The 14,010-nt window shown below is 29.5% G+C and overlaps 1 protein-coding gene across 1 annotated transcript in view; it reads right to left on the bottom strand.

The window, feature by feature from the left end:
- Positions 1-14,010, bottom strand: part of LOC107442772 (probable replication factor C subunit 1) — a 112,192-nt gene that overhangs the window by 9,102 nt on the left and 89,080 nt on the right. The gene's annotated exons all lie outside the window — the stretch shown is intronic.

The following is a 14,010-nucleotide window of genomic DNA, read 5'->3' on the forward strand; positions in this document are numbered from 1 at the left end:
AAAGTTAATTTCGGTAAAGAAATCAATTTATTGTGTTCTATCATGGGAGTTCTACTTAATGAACTTAGAGGTAAATTTTCGTCACTAGAAACCGATTGCGTTTCTTCATTAATTTTATCAATTTTTCGTTTAACTTTACTTTTCCATTTTAAAATTTTCTCCGAATATTCATCAACCGAAATTATTTCCCTTTCAATTTCGTCAACGGAAATAAATGCCTCTATCTTTATGTTAAGTTTTACAAGCTCATATTCCTTTTCAATCAATTGATCGTATAAGGTTTTTAGTTCTTCATTTTTATTCTCATCATCTAAATTTTCATCTTTATAACAGGATTCTATTTTATTAAGCAGTTTAGTCGTTAATGCTCTATATGTTGTTCTCTTTTGAATGGTTTTTTTCTTCGAGTTTTCATCAATTGCATCTGTCTCATTATCACTGACCGACATGGTTATTCAAATTCAATTCTAAAGTTCCCAAATTCAAATTTCAATTCTATTCAAGTTTCAAACAAATTCAAAAATCAAAGTCACTTACATGAGTCATCCACATCTGCCGCACGTAATGGCGCCACAAATGAAAAAAGGTTTTTTCGTCTCGGGGAAAATAATCACTTACCATGCCGGTTTTAATTACACAACTTTATTGAGACAAAACACATAGAGAACTAAAACTACATATACATAAAACAAAAATTAACATTTACTATTCACGTGACTTTATACTGCCATCTATATTTCATTTTGAAAACTACTTTAAGCATAAACAACAACTAAGATAACTATGATAACCATCGGGGTAAAGAGTATCATTTAGAGAATGTGGGTGAAAAATTCTTCCTGGTAACCGGTATTAAGATATACTACAAAATAATGCGAAAAATGAAATACTGTGTCTTTTAAAATATGCCACTATTGTCAATTTCTACCTGTTTCTTTACCATTGACATTTTTTAATTAAACTATGTTTTGAAATATAAAACTAAAATGTTAAAATATTAATTTTTTTTATTTTTTTTATTGGTCATTTTGGGTTTTTTAAATGTGGGAACATTATTTATATTTTGCCCTCACAGCAGAATTGCAGCAATATTGACACAGAACATTATTGGACTCTTGCAGATAGAATCTTTCTTTGGGTACTAAATTTTTATGGTTTTTATATTCAACAGGTTCTTTCTTGTGTTCAGCTAAAATTAGAAATAATAATCAAATCAAAATTTTAACAAAAGTGTAAAAGATAATTCTCTCTTTAAACCATGCGAGGATATTTTAGTGTCATGATCTGTAGCGCCAACTTCTATCGCCAAGATGTGCCAAATAGATTTTAAACTTGCTAGATTCATTTTTTTAAGAAACAAAACCATGTAGATGTTTGCCAGGGGGTTGCAACAATTTATAACTTTCGAGTTGGTTCCTTTCTGTGACGTTTTATTTCAGTTCCGCTGTTTAATTTGCCAAGACTTGGTGATTATTCTGCCACAGATCACATAGCAAAAAATTCCCTAATAATGTTCTTTCCTTCAATTTTATTTTAAAAAAAAAACATATTTTAATAAAATAAGATTTTAACTGGGGATTTGATTACAAATTGTGATTTATAGCAAACCAACTAATCAGTGCTGTTCATTTGTATCTGTTTTTTTTTAATTTGGTTGAAATTAAATCAATCCAATATTTTTATAATATTCACCCATGAAAATTCTCAATCATGAATTTTAAATTTCACATTATCATTGCTTTCAACTTGAAAGAGATTTCATCAGAAATATATGCAGTGTTTTGTTTACTTTTTCAGCAATTATGTTTACTTTTATTTGAAATTCTGCTGTCTTTCATTGCTTAGTTATGATTATTGATATTCTTTTTTATACAAACCCATAAATCCATATAGTATATGATAAATTCTAATCCCACATTTGAGTACTTACTGTTAAACGCAATGATTATATCGTCATTTTAACAGTTATTGCAATTGAATGTTAGCATAGTTTATAAACTCTGACATTTTAAATATGATATTATTTATTACAACCACTAAATTTTTAAACAAAACAGGCAACTGAAAAATCTCTTCCCGAAAAGATTTTGTCATCAATCTTTTTTTTTAGATACTTACTGCTATGGACTTCCTCATTTTTTTAAACCTCATAATGATTTCCAAAATTCAAAAAAGAAAATAATTATTGAGTTTTCCCTTCTCAACAAAATGCAAAAATATTGATCACAATATTAGACTAAAAAAAGCAAGAGTCAATATCTCAAGAAAATACACATTATTTTGCAAACTGTTATTTTTATTAAACATTTTCAGGCTCTAGAAATTCTTCAAACATCTCAACAAGATCTATATGAGACCTTTCCCTCGCTATATCAATTGGTAGTTTATCAAGATAATTCTTGATTCTTCTGTCTGCGCCGCTTTCGAGCAATCTAATGGCTGCTTCTAAACATCCTTCTCTTGCAGCTGCGAAAAGGGGCGTTTCTCCTTCCCCGTCTTGTAAATTTGGGTTGGCTTTATGACTCAGAAGTAAGTTAATAGCAGACATATTATTCACGGCAACTGCCCAATGCAGTGCAGTCTTTCCTACAAATAAATAAATTTTGCTTTTAATTACACATTCTAACAACCTACACTAATTATAACCTGTAATGAAACAATAAATACTAGGAGGCTCCGCCCCCTGCTCGCTAACGCTCGCCAACCCCCGAGAATTGCTACGCAATCCTATGTGGTTCACGTTGTGAACCATGGCTCGCTCGCCAATGAACACAATGTTCTAGCACAAAGACATAGTATATTATCATCAAAGACATAGTATTTTATCATCAAAGACATAGTATTGTACTTATGTAGAAGAATTCTATCAATGTTCTTATTGGCTTTTAAAAAAGTATATTAGCTATTTAGATTGCACATGGTGAAAAAATCAAAACATTAGCTAAATGAGAAACATATTAGCAAAATAAATTATCAAATATTGCAGTTACTCACCTAAATTCAACTAAATGTGTATAATAAATTAGTTAATGCTAGAAATTCTGAAAGTTTTAGAAAAAAATTTTATTATTTAAAAATATAAACTTTAAACCCTAACTTTTCCTTGTGAGATAATAACCCTCAAAAAGTCTTTCATTTTCAAGAACACAAAAATTTGTTTTATCGCCAAATGAAATATTTTTTGGTGATCAGCATTATTGAAATCAATTTCTATATTAATTAACATTTGTGATAAAGTACATAACATTTTAGAACAAAATGAGGATGTTTTACATACAATAAGTTAAAATGCATGGCTGTTAGCATTACCCGAGAAATACCACGTGGAGGTCGCCATGCTGCATTTCTCATCGGAGAGTTTTGATTTTGGCAGGTCCCCTTGCCTACTGCCAATAGAAGTTTCAATTAAATTTTTTCCAAAAAACATTTTTTTCTGCAAAGCTCTAAGCAATTAATACTAAGCAATTAGAATTTCTTTGAAAACACAATTATAGATTTGGCCTCTTGGAGTAATTACTGAAAGGCTGTCAAATGACTTAACTCTTGACAGGCCAACATAAAGTTGTCCATGACTAAAAACTTGTTTAGTCAATACTAAACTGATTTTCTCAAAAGTCTGACCTTGTGACTTATTTATAGTCATGGAGAAGGTCAGCCTAATAGGAAATTGTTTTCTCTTAAAAGAAAACTGCATGTTTTTATCAGATGGGATTAGAGGTATTCTCGGAATGAAAAATGTACCTGCTTCATCATCATCAATCAGTTTAGCTTCAATTAAATTACGCTGCAAGTTTGTAACAATTAATCTAGTGCCATTGCAGAGTTCTTTAGATGGCATTAAATTTCTCAGTAACATTATTATGGCACCTTTCTTAATCTTTAATTTGTGGGGAGGCATTCCTGTAGGAGTGATGGTGTTCAAAAATTCCTCAGGGTAGCTTAGTTGATCTTGTGGATAATCACTAATGACAGTGTCCACACTTTCATAAATTTTAGTAATTTCTGGCAGTAGTTTCAGCACATCATTATTGGTACAACCTCTTTGGTTATTTCCGTTTTTAAAAGTGCTATATGTTGAGCCATCTCAGCTAGATTTGGCATGTGCAGTGGCGTATCTAGGGTATGGCAAGTATGGCGATTGCCATGGGCGCATTATTTCAAAAAGGCGCAAAATCAATCAACATCAACGATTATTTTCTTACTCAAAAATTTCACTAATTTTTTTTTTCAAGTTTTGGCCGAATTAAAAAAAGCATACAACATTTAACCTTTCCTCGAGAGCTCGAAAAGAAGACATCGAGGTCTTTTGAGGAACTCTTTTTATAACTAGGGGAGTGAAGTATGAAAGGGAACCGCTAATAATAAAAACAAAGTAGGTGACGAGCGTTAAACAATTTTAACCTCCCACTGTTTTTAATTTTTTTAATAACTTCGTTTGAAAACTCATAGACCACCTATCAGTTAGGGATAATAGGAGGGCCAGGGTTTCCAGCGCTTTTACATAACTCGAAAAGAGCGGGAAATCTAAGTTGTTATATTGGATTCAACATTAAAAAAAATTGGGGGGAAAGGAAAAAAAAAACATTCCACATACTGTTTAAACGACTTGACGCCTGTGTGATAACAATTCATACACGTTTCTGCATTCATTCACTAGACACTTTTCCTTTCATTAAACTTTCAAGTTAAGCAACAGAGGATTCGAAATAAATAAAAAAACTTAATATTTATGAATACATTCAAGATAAATACTAAAATAAATCAGTAATAAAAAGTTGCTTTTTCTATTATATTTACGATGATTTCGGCAAAAACCAAATTTTAATTATAATATCGTAATTTAAAGATTAATGCAGAGTTTTTAATAATTATAATTATTACTCTCTTTACTAACTTTTTGATACATTCCAATAAAAATATTTTTAATTTCAGAGAATTTCCTAAATAATTAACATTTAATGTCGATCATAATCCTTTGATAAAAAGACTTTTAGCCCCATATTTAATTTTATAACCGTCGTTGAACAGCCGACCTAATTCCGTAGCTTTGTAATTTTGAACCCAATCCAGAAGACAAGGGAACTCCTATATCGAGTAATGGGAGAAATTTGCCTTCGTGGAGTAAACCCGCATTTGCGTTACATGGAGAGGAAGACCACGAGAATCTCCCACGGTTAGCCTGACGGCAAGGGGACTCTGACCCATGATCAGTCTACAACTCAGGATATTTCCATAATATTTCACGTCAGCACTGTGGTCGGTGCAAGCCGGGTGCGGAATTCGTATCAACTGGGATTCGAACTTGGTTCGCCTCATTGGAAGGCGAAAGCTCTATCCCCTGAGTCATCGCGGCTCCCATATTTAAATTAAAATGAATTTAAACTTATTTTTTTCTAAAATGTAGCTTCTTATTGCTTCACGATACGTCAAAGCTGTAATAGAAAGAATTTGAGTTATCGCTGATAAAATGAAGAGACAAAATGTAAGCTCATTATTCATTATAGAAAATAACAGAGAATTTAATTTTTCTTCTTTTTTTTAGTGTATTATTAATTTCATTTTTTCTACTAAAAGCGAAAAATAAAGCACAAACTTAACGTAAAATTTTTTGAGGAAAATGAAAAAAAATTTTTTTTTTTCCAGGTATAAACGATGATAAAATAAACATTTAAATAATGTTCATTCAAAAGGGTTATTCACGAGTAAGAGTTATAAATATTAAAGTTCCCAATTTTATAAACAAGCAAGACATTATTTATAAGACTTTATTGAAGCTGTAACTCAGAGTCAAACTATAATATTGCACAAGGGGAAAAAAAACACTAAAATAGCAACAAAAATTCATGGTTACATATAAAAATAAAATAATTAACTTAATAACATAATTTAGATTACAAAAGTATGGAATATATACTAGCATTAAGAATGTATATTGTAGAATTGTATTGAATGTGTATTGTAGTACTATGTATGATGTTATAGCTCTTGAGTAGCAAATATATAGATATAAGGGAATGCCTTTTTCCTCGGCAATACATAAGATATTTATTTAAAATCGTGCACTTTTTAATAATAAGAACAGAAAACAAATCCTAAAAATAATATTTATTGATTTCGTTTATTTAAAATAGTTTACTTAGACAGTCATTTAAATTTAAAATAATTTATTAGGAAAAAATGCTTTTCTACTTAGATTATTTGATATTGTTTATGTATAATTGAAAATGCTATACGTTAAATATAAATTATAGTAATATAAGCTAAATCTTTAAATTAAGTATATTTATTTATATGAAAAAATTAGTACAACAGACTAAAAAAATGAAAGGCGAACGAAAGAAACTTTGGAAGTTCAAAAGTTGGTGACAAACGTAAAGAAATTTTTCACCCCTTATCTTAAGGAAAGTGAGACCTCCAGTTAAAAGAACAATTTTCGGGGGAGGAAATGAATGGAACCCCTTCAGGCAGCAAAACCAGATGGCCAGACGGTGATGACCAGAGGACAGAGAGATGTGAAAGCCATGGGGTGTCCCAGTCTAGCTTAGACTAATTATTCTGTAGTGAAATGCTTGTAAATCTTAAATTTTATCAGCGGTTAAAATCTCTTTGAAAAACATTTTCGGAGTTTGCTGAATAGATGTCAAATAGAACCCCTTCTATAAATTAGCGTAAATGGAGATTTTTGCCACCCATGGTGGGAATCACCTCCACTAAAGTGTGAAATACTAAAAATAGGAGGTTCCTCTGATGACTCGCTCTACAAGTAATTTAAACCAATGGAACGATTTAATAATGAATACACTTCGCTATTTTGAAAAATAAAGGGCAGGCGTTATAAGTAGTTAGATGCTCATACAAAAAATTCTGCTCAATTTAGTTAATGTTTCAAAATTTAAGTCAAGAAAATCAAATATTTAAAGTCTTTAGATTTTTATAATCTATTTTGATGCAGCTTCTGGGCATTTATAGTTGGTTCATAGATAAGTGAACAACGTGTACTACAAGGATTTTCTTTGATTGTAAGTAATCATTTCCTAAATATTTAAATTAATGCATTATACTTAAATTATTAATTACCGTTATATGCGTTCGTTATATTTTCTAGAAATGATGTCTATATGCAGGGATGTCAACTGCTAAGATTTCTCCGAAATATTTTATTAAGTGGTAGAGAGTTAAAAACTAAACCTTGCAAATTTTAGATGATATTGGTAAAATTTGAAATTCTTACCACGAGGTAACTGGAGTAAAATTGTATTTCATTGAAAATTTCGAATTATACATACGTAGTGGCGGAAAATATAATTTTAAATCAAATTTACATAAACCAAGAATAAAGCATCAAAACATAAATTTTGCTACCACTAGAAAAAAGTTCCCCATTAAGTTGCAAGTTAGCATCTCTGTATGTGTAGATCGAGTGGGACATTTGCGCTCCCTCCTTTTAATGCTATAAATTAGAATTTATAATATTTTTTAGTTTTTATTGTTACTGTTTTATGACAGTACATTTAATATGCACATAGATTTTTTGTATTGTATAATTAAATACTCGTTAATGCATTATAATTATAAATAATATGTAATAAAAAAACAACAAATGTTAAAATTTCTATTGTTAGTAGGAATATATTTTTTTAATTTTCCTGAAAAATAATTGCGATAAGTAAATAATTTTGTGTTTATTACGTAACATTCATTACGTTCAGCAAATAGTTTCCTGCAACCGATAAATGTTTTTCTTTCTATTCATAAATAGATAGATTTTGAGTTTAACTATTTGTTTTTTTTCCCCCTTGTTTTCTTTGAATGGTTATATTAAGGAACAATGCTTTAAGTGTAAGTTTCAATAATCCTTTTACTTACAAATTGATTTTTTTTAATTTATAAAGACATGTTTGTTTTGTACTTTTAAATTACATTTATTTAATATTTATCAACCTTTCTTCGAGTTATGGAACAGGCTTCCATAGCATCTAAGGTGCAAAATTTTGTAATCTTTCTTTCCCCTATATCTTTTATTTCAGATTACAATTTTCTTCCCTTTTCAAAAAAAAAAAAAAAAAAAAATTAGATTAAATAATTACTTTTTTTTAAATTTTATAAGTCTTTTACAATACATATCACTTACATTATGTTTATATCACTACATATTATATTACTTGAAAAAAAATCAATAAAGTAACAATCACAATAATTATTTTTCATTAAATAATTATCTTTATAGTAAGAATATAAAAAAAAACAATAAGTATTTTATGTATTGAAAAATTAGACCTTGTTTAATAATGAAGTATACGCATTCTTATAATGTATTTTCATAAAGATACAAAAAAAGCCCTCCTTTCCTCAAATATTCCAATCATTTATATTTCTCTTCTTCCTAAAAAGCAAATTTTAAAACTAATTAATTTTGATTATTTTTTTAAAAATTTTTTCCCCCTGTTATACAGATTGGTCTAAATTCATGTTGTTTGAATATGGAGTTAGGATTCCTGAGAAATAGAATTGAAAAAAAGTCGGATATTTAAAATTTGATTTCTTAGGAACTATTTGATCAATTTCGCTAAAATATAGCATTTTTTAAAACAATGTAAAAAATGTACATATCACAATTGAATTTTTTTACGAATATTACAAATAAAATAATAAATATTTACGAAAAGTTATTTTTTAACAAAGGACCTTTATAATTATGGGAAAATTTTTTTAAAATTCGATTGAGTTACTTCTCATATTGTGGCTACCCCCAACACTTAGGGGTACAGAAATCCAAATCAGTCAAAAAAATGGCATGTTTATTCAGAGAAAGTACGTTTTAGTGTCTGATTTCGTAACTTGAAATATTGTCCCTGCACTTATTAATTAGCATATTTAAGTCACCTCCTTGAACCATTGACATGAGAAGAACGTGAAGATCTGATTATTATATCAAAAGTTATCAGGGTATTCCGTTTATTTATTTATTTTTTTGCGCACCTAACGTCTACAAACTTATGATTCAAATCTGTTAAATTTTTTTCTGCTTTTTCTCCAATTTGTTCCATTCTGATGCGAAGAGAATTTTTCATAATTTGATATTTTTTGGTCTATTTCTTAACTTTTTGCCTTTTTTTTTCACTGTTAAAAAATCAATTTTTTCTAGATATTCTTAAACTAAGACGTCAACTTCCTCTAATTTATTTCTCATTAAAGAATGTATTATTGTCGCTATTTTGTCTAGAGTTCTGTATTAATAACTATATGTATATTTTTTCTTATTATCGGTTATTATATAATGTTTGTAAAACTTAATTATATTAAAACCATCGGTTTTTTGTAAATAAAAAGCTAACGAAGTTATAAAATTTGATTGTAGCTATTTTATTTGTAATTGTCATAACAAATCGTAATTATTTACACTGTGATCTTTAATGAATTTATTATATCGCGATGATTTTATTGTTTTGGTATTAGCAAAGCATGATTATTTCTATAAACAATTAATTTTATTCAGTTTAAATTTTGAAAATAATGGGTAATCATCTGGTTATGTTATAGTTCTTCTTTAACTCAGAGACATTTGCTGTGCGTGCGTATTTTTGTTACCTAATTGTATTTGTTGCTTAATTAAACAAATTGTTAGAATTGTTATTGACCGTTGAAGAAGCGCAAGAGAATCTTCTTTAAATATGATAAAGCAAACTTTTTTTTTCTAACTAATGCTGATTTCGAACACACGTGAATGTATTACAATTAAAAAGAGATAATTTTATTGTTATAGTTAATTTTTTATTTATTTATTAATCTATTAAAAAAAATTGCATTGCAATCTTTTTGGAAAATTTTATAAACGTTGTTGAACAGCCGATCCAATTGTTTAAGTTTGCGACTGCTGATGTTCAACTTCGTAGCCTTGTAATTTTGAACCCGATTCAGAAGACAAGGGAACTCCTGTATCGAGCATTTTGGAGAAATTTGTCTTCGCGGAGGACTTTTTTGATTGAACTAATCCGCATTTGCGTTACATGGAGAGGAGGATTGCGAAAGCCTCCCGTGATTAGTCTGACGGCAAGGGTAACCAATGATCCGTCAAAGAAGATATTTTACGTCAACACCGTGGTAGGTGCAAGCCGGATACGGAAATCGTGTCGAGCAGTCACTGCTGGGAATCGAACCCGGCTCACTTCGTTGGAAGGTGAATTCTCTATCCCCTGAACCACCACGGTTCTTTATGCAATATTGCCAAAATGCTTAAATACTTCAAACGATGCTTTTATTCCGTATTGCATAAAAAAAGAGATTATAAATAGTTTAGGCAGGGCGCCAGTGCGAGATTTGCCATAGGCGCTTCTTTCCATAGATACGCCTCTGGGCATGTGACATTTTTAGCAGCAATCATTGGTCAATTTTCTTACGTTGCCATTCGGGGAGTTGTAACGGGGCTTTTTTTTGGTGCCGTGTAAGAGAAATATATATATATATATATAGATAAAATTCCTTACCATATGAATCAGAAGCGTTAATATCGCATCCAGCTTCTACTAAAATTGGACCAATATCTTCTAATTCATAGCGACATGCTAGAATTAAGGGAGTAGATCCGTCAATGGATTTAGAATTAATATCTATGTTTTTATGCTTCATCAAAATCTGTACAAAGAAAAATATCTTTTAAAAGTGGAAAAGTATGCATAAAAAAACATTTAATTTAACAATATTAACATTTTATTTAAAAGCATAAGAGATTCGTACTGCTATTGCTGGTTCAAAAATTTCTTAAGTTGTTTCTTGTTTTGACTTAGAATTTTTTTAAAACTTTTCATACTTTGAAAAATTCTGAATCTGATGGTTTTAGAAATATTCTGAAGTTATTTGAAATAGGAAATTTTACAGCAATATAACAAATAGCAGAAGTAGCTTTGAAAAATTTTCAAACTGTTAGTACTTAAAAAGAATTCTGACGTTGTTTGAACTTAAAAAAATTTAAAATTGTTTGTACTTGGAAATAATCTGCAACTGTTTAAACATAGAAATTTTTTAAAGTAAAAAAAACGGCTATTTAATGTGTAGCATAAGTTTAATTTTATAAATTTGTTTTCGACCTTTTCAAAAATTTCAAAAAATTTCAAATTGAAAAAAAAATTTCAAATTGACTTAGAAATGACTTCAAATTGACTTGTTGTTGGTACATAAAAAAAATTTCTAATTACTTATACAAAAAAATTTAAAAATTTTCTGTACCGAAATTATTATGGAGTTGAAGCTTTGAAATTTTTTAAGTTAGAAAGAAAGGTACATAAGATATGGCAGAAGTTTGGAGTTTAAAAATTTTCAACTTATTCGGACTTGTTTTGTGCTTAGAATTATTCTGAAATACTTTGAACGTTATAAATTATTTTAATTGGGGAGAAACGGGTATATAAGAAGTCGCAGAATGTTGCTTTCAAATAGGTTTGACTTCGAAAAATTTTCAAATTATTTGTACTCTCAAAATTTTTTTGATCTTTCTGTATTCGAAATATCGTGAAATTGCTTGAACATGAAAAAAAAACTCTTTTTTAGTTTAAATAATGGGTATATGAGGAGTCGCAAGAGTTCGAAGTCAGAAAAATTTTCAACTTGTTTTGGACTGGAAAAAATTATAAATTACCTATCCCCCCTAAAGTTGTGTGAACTGAGGAAAAAAAACTGGTATGTAAAGAGTAGCTGATGTTTGGTCATAGAAAAGTTTTCGATTTTGAAAATTTTTCGAACTTTGAATCTGTTGGCTTTTGAAAAATTCTGAAAGTGTTAAGAATTGGAAAAATTCTAATGTTCTTAATAAACTGGTCTGTAAGGAGCCACAGAAATTGGAAGTTAGAAAAATTTTCAAGCTGTTTACAGTTAGAAAAATTCTGATGTTAGTTGTTGGTACTTTGAATTAAAAAAAAATTTTTTTTTTGTACTTAAAAATATTTTGAAGATGTGTGAACTTGAGAGTTTTTAAAGTTAGAAAAAAAGGTATTTATGGAGTAGCAAAAGTTTAAAGTTAGAAAGTCTGTTTTAAAAATGTTCTGAAGTTGTTTGAATACAGAAAATTTTTTAAAGTTGGAAAAAACGGCTATCTAACAAACAGTAGCTCTTGGAGTAATTTTCAAATGTTTTATAATGATGGGTGAATGTTATAAAATTATTGTAAATATATAATAAAAATATATCAATTTAATTTCAACCAAATTAAAGAAAAAACAGATTTAAAGATGCGGAACAGATACAGAGCAGATCCAAGCAATTGAATTTAGCATAAATAAATAGTTTAAGAATTGTATTTAATTTCACTTTACCATAAATACATTTAGAGCATCGGCGCCAATTGCCGTATGGATAGGGGCTCTGCCAGTTCCATCAGGAGCATTCACATCTGCTACATTTCTCAACAAACTTTCGGCCTCATCTGCTCTGTCGTGCCTGGCTGCCACGTGCAAATTTGTTTCACCTAAAAACAATTTAAATATTCAGTTAAAATACAATGATTCTTTATGCATGCTTGACATACTTTATAAAAATCAGTATTTGTTATACTTTTAAGACTATAAATAATTTAATTTACTTTAAAAGGATTTTTGTATATATTTATAAAACACACTTATCTCTGGCTTAAATTGGGTCGTAATTAATACCATTCTAAATAATTGAATATTTGGTAATTATAATTTTATTTGTATGTGATGAGTAATTAAATGTACAACAAAATAACTACAATGGACCCAAATGTTTAAAATATGAATAGAAAAAAGTTATATTGTAAAAATATTATAGTGAAAGTAATTTTATTACATTTTTTAATAAGTAATTTTTTTTAGATTCATATTTTATTTAGAGTAGGAAATTTGATTTGATAAGAAAAGCGGTGCTATAGTTTTATTTCCCTTTAGGTATTTTTTTTAATTTCCAATGGCAGGGAATACGAACAATAACACAGAGGAACAATAAAAATAGAAAATAACAAAACATCGCAGTCATCTTCCCAAAAGTTCTCTCGCACGCGATCTTGCGGTCTCCGAGTCAGGTCCGTGGAGCCTCCTACAGGAATGGAGGTGCTCTCTATTCATTGGTGCTCCAGAACCACACAGTTGACACTGAGGGTGGTCATAAATACCTATACGATGCAGGTGTTCTCCTAGACAATCATGAGATGACCCGCTAGGAGACTTAAAGGTGGCTACTGCATCTCGGCGAGGCCTATCTGGCACTGCCTTAAGATCTGTCTCACTCCAGTTCTTATTCCTTATGCTTTCTCGTAGATTAGCAGCGACATTCATTTTCATTATGTTTTTAACATGTAGTTTTATGGAATGGTATGACAATCCAGAGCAACTTGGTAGGGGGATTTGTGTTCCCTTGCGAGCAAGAAAGTCAGCTTGCTCGTTACCATAGATGTTACAATGGCTGGGAATCCGCAGGATGACTACTCTTTTGTTTTTTAGTGCCAAAAGTCTGATAAGTCTCCGACACTGCAGCACTTCATCTGACAAAGTGTCTTCCTGTGAGCCGATCGCCTGGATTGCAGCCTGGGATTCTGACAGCAATACGACAAATTTTGAATGGATGGCCAACAGTTGTTTCAATTTCTCTTTAGGTATACAATTTAATATTTTGTAATAAAACAATTTAATATTTTTGTTTACTACAGTTTTTTTTTCTGATTAGAACAGTGCGAACCAGTACCTTGTTTTCCAATCTAACAAAGAAATAAAGAGTACTCCTTATTTTTTACCGTGTAAAGAAGAAACATAGTTTTGCATTTAAATTTGTTTAAATAGTATTTTTTAAATATATTATCAGAAAGTTTTCAATTTTGGGTGTACTTTAAAACTATTTTTTTCCAACAACTCTTACGCGATAGTATAAAATATTCATAGAAATAGATTATTTGACAAGTAATTTATAAGCTTAACAAGCTGCTGACGTTTAAAGTCGTTGGTATTTAAAGATAAACGTTTTTTAAATATAATCACGTTAAATTAATGGCAATAAAAAAATACTTAT

Source organism: Parasteatoda tepidariorum, chromosome 8, assembly GCF_043381705.1.
Source record: "Parasteatoda tepidariorum isolate YZ-2023 chromosome 8, CAS_Ptep_4.0, whole genome shotgun sequence".
NCBI lineage: Eukaryota > Metazoa > Arthropoda > Arachnida > Araneae > Theridiidae > Parasteatoda > Parasteatoda tepidariorum.